Below are 8,017 nucleotides of genomic sequence, written 5' to 3'. Positions count from 1 at the left end.
TTGGGTCAACCAAAGATCATCATCTTTTATTGAATTGCATCATTCTTTCTCTTTCTAAAACAGTCTGTGGAAAACATCAAGAAGTTTGGGTGTTTTGATTTTTTTTTTCCTTTCCCAGAATTTTTTTCTTTCTCTATTTCCCCTACTGGAAAATTCTTTCTGAAACCATTGATGGATTGTTTCATTTGATTCCAGGAGAGTCACAGTTGTGAGGGCCATGGTAGAACAAATCAATAGGTGTGATAATTACTGGTTCCTCTTGGAGAACTTTTTCCTCCACCACACATTCTGGAGACTTTGTGCCCCCCTCCCCCACCCCCAAGTCATGCCCAGTTGCTCTGAGGAGCCTTGTCTGCCCTGGCTCTGACTGCCAGGTTGAAGCATGATGACCACAGAGCTGCCCATGGGGCTTTCACTGCCCCTGGCCACCAGGGGGTTTAGTGTCATTTTCAGCTACTCTATGGCTTTCAGTTCCAGATCCAGGAATTTTCCCTCAAGCTCTCATGTTCTTAACAAAATTCCTCTCCTTCTTTCTACACATTCACACACTCAGTCACTCAATTCACACAAAACTTTGTGCAGATATGTGGTCTTAATTTGTAAGTAGAGGAATGGTTACAAATTATACTGATCCTTCCAAGGCAAACTGCATACATTTTAATCCCCTAAGGCTCTGAAAATATTTCTCTTACCTCTAATACTGGAATTTCAAGGCACCAGAGCAGATGAGTAGGATTTAGAGGCAGGCTGGCCTTTGAGGATTCTTCCAATCACAACACTGGCCCTGGCTGTGATCTTCAGATCTTGGCAGTGGGAGTTTCAACACTACCGAGAATGCAAATCAGTCTACATATTTTAACACCCTTTCCCTCTGAAAAGAATTGTTTTTTGGGGGAAAGATGAGAGATGAAGAACTTGACAAAATAATTCTAAAGTGTATTTAAGAGAATAAATACATGAAAATAGCTAAGAAACCCTTTAAAAGGAATAAAGAGAGGGTACATGCTTGATTAGATATGAAAACATATGAGTTCCACTCCTACCTAGTATGTAGAAAAGTTGAAAAAGTACCTCTCCCATCCTCACAACAATCAGCAGAATCACCACTTTTCTTGAATCCATCAGAAAACTAAGGTCATACAGAATCAAAAAGCCCAAAGGCTATGTATGGACAGACAGCCTCTCCAAGAAGAGATGAAACTAAGCAAGGGCTTACTTGTAGTTGAGTATAGGAAGAAGAGACATTGGGTACCGTACAAAACTAGGCTAAAATAAAAAGAACTCAGCTAAAAGTTGCAACAAACTGTGAAAGGATAAAAGTGGACTAGCATGAGGGTACAGCACCCCTGGGAGCTGCAAACACAAGAGGAATCCACACCCACTTGCAGGCTCTTCTCTGCAGACATCCACTCACTGCTCCAGAAAGGACAGAAATCAGGCAGTACACCAGAGAAGACTCCCTTTCCCCAGTGAGTCTGGAGAAGGGGAGCAACATTGCTGATGGAAAGTAACCAAGTTATAACTAGACTCTCCTCCCCTGAAGCCACAGGGCAGTAAACTGTTCATTCAGGGTGCAAGTGAAGACCCACCATAGCTGAGGGAAGGATAAAAGACAAACAAAATGAAACAAAAACCAGAAAACCTCTCTCTCCATGGGGAATGAGCAAGAAATAGCCCTGGACCAGGGAGAAATATCAATAACCTCAGAAATGCAGATGACACCACCCTTATGGCAGAAAGTGAAGAGGAACTAAAAAGCCTCTTGATGAAAGTGAAAGAGGAGAGTGAAAAAGTCGGCTTAAAGCTCAACATTCAGAAAATGAAGATCATGGCATCTGGTCCCATCACTTCATGGCAAATAGATGGGGAAACAGTGGAAACAGTGTCAGACTTTATTTTCTTTGGTTCCAAAATCACTGCAGATGGTGACTGCAGCCATGAAATTAAAAGACGCTTACTCCCTGGAAGGAAAGTTATGACCAACCTAGATAGCATATTCAAAAGCAGAGACATTACTTTGCCAACAAAGGTCTGTCTAGTCAAGGCTATGGTTTTTCCAGTGGTCATGTATGGATGTGAGAGTCTGACTGTGAAGAAAGCTGAGTGCCAAAAAATTGACGCTTTTGAACTGTAGTGTTGGAGAAGACTCTTAAGAGTCCGTTGGACTGCAAGGAGATTCAACCAGTCCATTCTGAAGGAGATCAGCCCTGGGATTTCTTTGGAAGAAATGATGCTGAAGCTGAAACTCCAGTACTTTGGCCACCTCATGCAAAGAGTTGACTCATTGGAAAAGACTCTGATGCTGGGAGGGATTGGGGGCAGGAGGAGAAGGGGACAACAGAGGATGAGATGGCTGGATGGCATCACTGACTCGATGGACATGAGCTTGGCTAGACTCCGGGAGTTGGTGATGGACAGGGAGGCCTGGTGTGCTGTGGTTCATGGGGTCGCAAAGAGTCGGACACGACTGAGCAACTGAACTGAACTGAACTGAGGATCCTGTAAGAGGTCTCATATCAGAGGGAGATAGGCAGGACATTCTCTTTGGCACAAGACAGAAGACAGAGTTCAGCTGTTAGAGAGAGAGATGAGGGACAGAATTTCTGAGAAGCCCTACATCTGAAACCCAAATGCACAGGACCTGCTCAAGCCTGGGATGGAACAAGCAGGAAGCACATTTTGTGTTCCCCAGAGACAAGTAACAAGCAATAGCAGCATACTCCACAGCCTAGAAGCAAGACCCTTTCTCAGACACAGATATAAAGTAAAGATTGCAATCTACAAGTAAAGAAATAACACTGAGAAAAACCCTCTGACATCCCAATCTTAACCATAAGGTAATACTAAAGGAATTTGAGTGTTCACTTCGGTAGCACATGTACTAAAATTAGAACGATACAGAGAAGATTAGCATGGCCCTTGTGCAAGGATGACACGCAAATTCGTGAAGTGTTCCATATTTTTCCATGTAACTCAGTGAACCTCTCTGGGTGTCCCTCAATGTGGAGAAACTTTTCATCTTTAACCTAGATGTTTTATCATCGGTGCTCTATAGATGGAGAAGTCTTGAGGCTACTGTAAAACTAAAACTGAAAACCAGAAGCAGGAGGCTTAAGTCCAAATCCTGAGAACATCAGAGAACTCCTGAATTCAGGGAACATTAATCGATAGGAGCTCATCAAATGCCTCCATACCTACGCTGAAACCAAGCACCACCCAAGGGCCAAAAAGTTCCAGAGCAAGACATACCACACAAATTCTCCAGCAACACAGGAACAAACGCCTGAGCTTCAATATACAGGCAGCTCAAAGGTACTCCAAAACCATTGACATCTCATAACCCATCACTGGTCACTTCATTGCATCCCAGAGAGAAGAAATCCAGAACCACCCACCAGAACTCCAACACAAGCCTCCTTAACCAAGAAACCTTGACAAGCCACTGATACAACCCCACCCACAGTGAGGAAACTCCATAATAAAGAGAACTCCACAAGTTCCCAGAATATAGAAAGGCCACCCCAAACGCAGCAATATAACCAAAATGAAGAGACAGAGGAATACCCAGCAGGTAAAGGAACAGGAGAAATGCCCATCAAACCAAACAAAAGAGGAAGAGATAGGGAATCTACCTGAGAAAGAATTCCAAATATTGATAGTGAAAATGATCCAAAATCTTGAAATCAAAATGGAATCACAGATAAATAGCCTGGAGATAAGGATTGAGAAGATGCAAGAAAGGTTTAACAAGGACCTAAAAGAAATAAAAAAGAGTCAATATATAATGAATAAGCAATAATGAGATCAAAAACACTCTGGAGGCAACAAATAGTAGAATAACGGAAGCAGAAGATAGAATTCGTGAAATAGAAGATAGAATGGTAGAAATAAATGAATCAGAGAGGAAAAAAGAAAAACGAATTAAAAGAAATGAGGACAATCTCAGAGACCTCCAGGACAATATGAAACGCTCCAGCATTCGAATTATAGGAGTCCCAGAAGAAGAAGACAAAAAGAAAGACCATGAGAAAATACTTGAGGAGATAATAGTTGAAAACTTCCCTAAAATGGGGAAGGAAATATCACCCAAGTCCAAGAAACCAGAGAGTTCCAAACAGGATAAACCCAAGGCGAAACACCCCAAGACACATATTAATCAAATTAACAAAGATCAAACACAAGAACAAATATTAAAAGCGGCAAGGGAAAAACAACAAATAACACACAAGGGGATTCCCATAAGGATAACTGCAGATCTTTCAATAGAAACTCTTCAGGCCAGGAGGGAATGCCAAGACATACTTGAAGTGATGAAAGAAAATAACCTACAGCCCAGATTACTGTATCCAGCAAGGATCTCATTCAAATATGAAGGAGAAATCAAAAGATTTACAGACAAGCAAAAGCTGAGAGAATTCAGCACCACCAAACCAGCTCTCCAACAAATGCTAAAGGATATTCTCTAGACAGGAAACACAAAAAGGGTGTATAAACCTGAACCCAAAACAATAAAGTAAATGGCAACGGGATCATACTTATAATAATTACCTTAAACGTAAATGGGGTGAATGCCCCAACCAAAAGGCAAAAACTGGCTGAATGGATACAAAAACAAGATCCCTATATATGTTGCCTACAAGAGACTCACCTCAAAACAAGGGACACATACAGACTGAAAGTGAAGGGCTGGAAAAAGATATTCCACGCAAATGGAGACCAAAAGAAAGCAGGAGTAGCAATACTCATATCCGATAAAATAGACTTTAAAACAAAGGCTCTGAAAAGAGACAAAGAAGGACACTACATAATGATCAAAGGATCAATCGAAGAAGAAGATATAACAATTATAAATATATATGCACCCAACATTGGAGCACCACAATATGTAAGACAAATGCTAGCAAGTATGAAAGGGGAAATTAACAATAACACAATAATAGTGGGAGACTTTAATACCCCACTCACACCTATGGACAGATCAACTAAACAGAAAATTAACAAAGAAATGCAAACTTTAAATGATACAATAGACCAGTTAGACCTAATTGATATCTATAGGACATTTCACCCCAAAACAATGAATTTCACCTTTTTCTCAAGTGCTCACGGAACCTTCTCCAGGATAGATCACATCCTGGGCCATAAATCTAACCTTGATAAATTCAAAAAAATTGAAATCACTCCAAGCATCTTTTCTGACCATAATGCATTAAGATTAGATCTCAATTACAGGAGAAAGACTATTAAAAATTCCAGCATATGGAGGCTGAACAACATGCTGCTGAATAACCAACAAAGCACAGAAGAAATCAAAAAAGAAATCAAAATATGCATAGAAACTAATGAAAATGAAAACACAACAACCCAAAACCTATGGGACACTATAAAAGCAGTGCTAAGAGGAAAGTTCATAACAATACAGGCATACCTCAAGAAACAAGAAAAAAATCAAACAGATAACCTAACTCTACACCTAAAGAAACTAGAAAAGGAAGAACTGGAGAACCCCCAGAGTTAGTAGAAGGAAAGAAATCTTAAAAATTAGGGCAGAAATAAATGCAAAAGAAACAAAAGAGACCATAGCAAAAATCAACAAAGCCAAAAGCTGGTTCTTTGAAAGGATAAATAAAATTGACAAACCATTAGCCAGACTCATCAAGAAACAAAGGGAGAAAAATCAAATCAATAAAATTAGAAATCAAAATGGAGAGATCACAACAGACAACACAGAAATACAAAGGATCATAAGAGACTACTACCAGCAATTATATGCCAATAAAATGGACAACATGGAAGAAATGGACAAAGTCTTAGAAAAGTACAACTTTCCAAAACTGAACCAGGAAGAAATAGAAAATCTAAACAGACCCATCACAAGCACGGAAATTGAAACTATAATCAGAAATCTTCCAGCAAACAAAAGCCCAGGTCCAGAAGGCTTCACAGCTACTTCTACCAAAAATTTCGAGAAGAGCTAACACCTATCCTACTCAAACTCTTCCAGAAAATTGCAGAGGAAGGTAAACTTCCAAACTCATTCTATGAGGCCACAATCACCCTAATACCAAAACCTGACAAAGATGCCACAAAAAAGAAAACTACAGGCCAATATCACTGATGAACATAGATGCAAAAATCCTTAACAAAATTCTAGCAATCAGAATCCAACAACACATTCAAAAGATCATACACCATGACCAAGTGGGCTTTATCCCAGGGATGCAAGGATTCTTCAGTATCTGCAAATCAATCAATGTAATTCACCACATTAACAAATTGAAACATAAAAGCCATATGATTATCTCAATAGATGCAGAGAAAGCCTTTGACAAAATCCAACATCCATTTATGATAAAAACTCTCCAGAAAGCAGGAATAGAAGGAACATACCTCAACATAATAAAAGCTATATATGACAAACCCACAGCAAACATTATTCTCAATGGTGAAAAATTGAAAGCATGTCCCCTAAAGTCAGGAACAAGACAAGGGTGCCCACTTTTACCGCTACTGTTCAACATAGTTCTGGAAGTGTTGGCCACAGCAATCAGAGCAGAAAAAGAAATAAAAGGAATCCAAATTGGAAAAGAAGAAGTAAAACTCTCACTGTTTGCCGATGCCAGGATCCTCTACATAGAAAACCCTAAAGACTCCACCAGAAAATTGCTAGAACTAATCAATGAATATAGTAAAGTTGCAGGATATAAAATCAACACACAGAAATCCCTTGCATTCCTATACACGAATAATGAGAAAGTAGAAAAAGAAATTAAGGAAACAATTCCATTCACCCTTGCAACGAAAAGAATAAAATACTTAGGAATACATCTACCTAAAGAAACTAAAGACTTATATATAGAAAACTATAAAACACTGATGAAAGAAATCAAAGAGGACACTAATAGATGGAGAAATATACCATGTTCATGGATCGGAAGAATCAATATAGTGAAAATGAGTATACTACCCAAAGCAATCTACAGATTCAATGCAATCCCTATCAAGCTACCAGCAGTATTTTTCACAGAACTAAACAAATAATTTCAAGATTTGTATGGAAATACAAAAAACCTTGAATAGCCAAAGCAATCTTGAGAAAGAAGAATGGAACTGGAAGAATCAACTTGCCTGACTTCAGGCTCTACTGCAAAGCCACAGTCATCAAGACAGTATGGTACTGGCACAAAGACAGACACATAGATCAATGGAACAAAATAGAAAGCCCAGAGATAAATCCACACACCTATGGACACCTTATCTTTGACAAAGGAGGCAAGAATATACAATGGAGAAAAGACAATCTCTTTAACAAGTGGTGCTGGGAAAACTGGTCAACCACTTGTAAAAGAATGAAACTAGATCACTTTCTAACACCGCACACAAAAATAAACTCAAAATGGATTAAAGATCTAAACGTAAGACCAGAAACTATAAAACTCCTAGAGGAGAACATAGGCAAAACACTCTCAGACATAAATCACAGCAGGATCCTCTATGATCCACCTCTCAGAATTCTGGAAATAAAAGCAAAAATAAACAAATGGGATCTAATTAAAATTAAAAGCTTCTGCACAACAAAGGAAACTACAAGCAAGGTGAAAAGACAGCCTTCTGAATGGGAGAAAATAATAGCAAATGAAGCAACTGACAAATAACTAATCTCAAAAATATACAAGTAACTTATGCAGCTCAATTCCAGAAAAATAAACTACCCAATAAAAAAATGGGCCAAAGAACTAAATAGACATTTCTGCAAAGAAGACATATGGATGGCTAACAAACACATGAAAAGATGCCAACATCACTCGTTATCAGAGAAATGCAAATCAAGACCACAATGAGGTACCATTTCACACCAGTCAGAATGACTGTGATCCAAGTCTGCAAGCAATAAATGCCTGAGAGGGTGTGGAGAAAAGGAAACACTCTTACACTCTTGGTGGGAATGCAAACTAGTACAGCCACTATGGAGAACAGTGTGGAGATTCCTTAAAAAATTGCAAATAGAACTGCCTTA

General features: G+C 39.1%; 1 non-coding gene across 1 annotated transcript; it reads left to right on the top strand.

Moving 5' to 3' along the window:
* Positions 1-2,857: 2,857 nt before the first annotated feature.
* LOC138444520 (U6 spliceosomal RNA) lies at positions 2,858-2,964 on the top strand. Its single transcript, XR_011258537.1, has one exon. It is a non-coding gene; the product is annotated as a U6 spliceosomal RNA (small nuclear RNA).
* Positions 2,965-8,017: the final 5,053 nt, after the last annotated feature.

Source organism: Ovis canadensis, chromosome 7, assembly GCF_042477335.2.
Source record: "Ovis canadensis isolate MfBH-ARS-UI-01 breed Bighorn chromosome 7, ARS-UI_OviCan_v2, whole genome shotgun sequence".
NCBI classification, from domain to species: Eukaryota; Metazoa; Chordata; class Mammalia; order Artiodactyla; family Bovidae; genus Ovis; species Ovis canadensis.
Note: the sequence above shows the minus strand (reverse complement) of the source record. Positions and strands in the feature narration are given on the sequence as shown.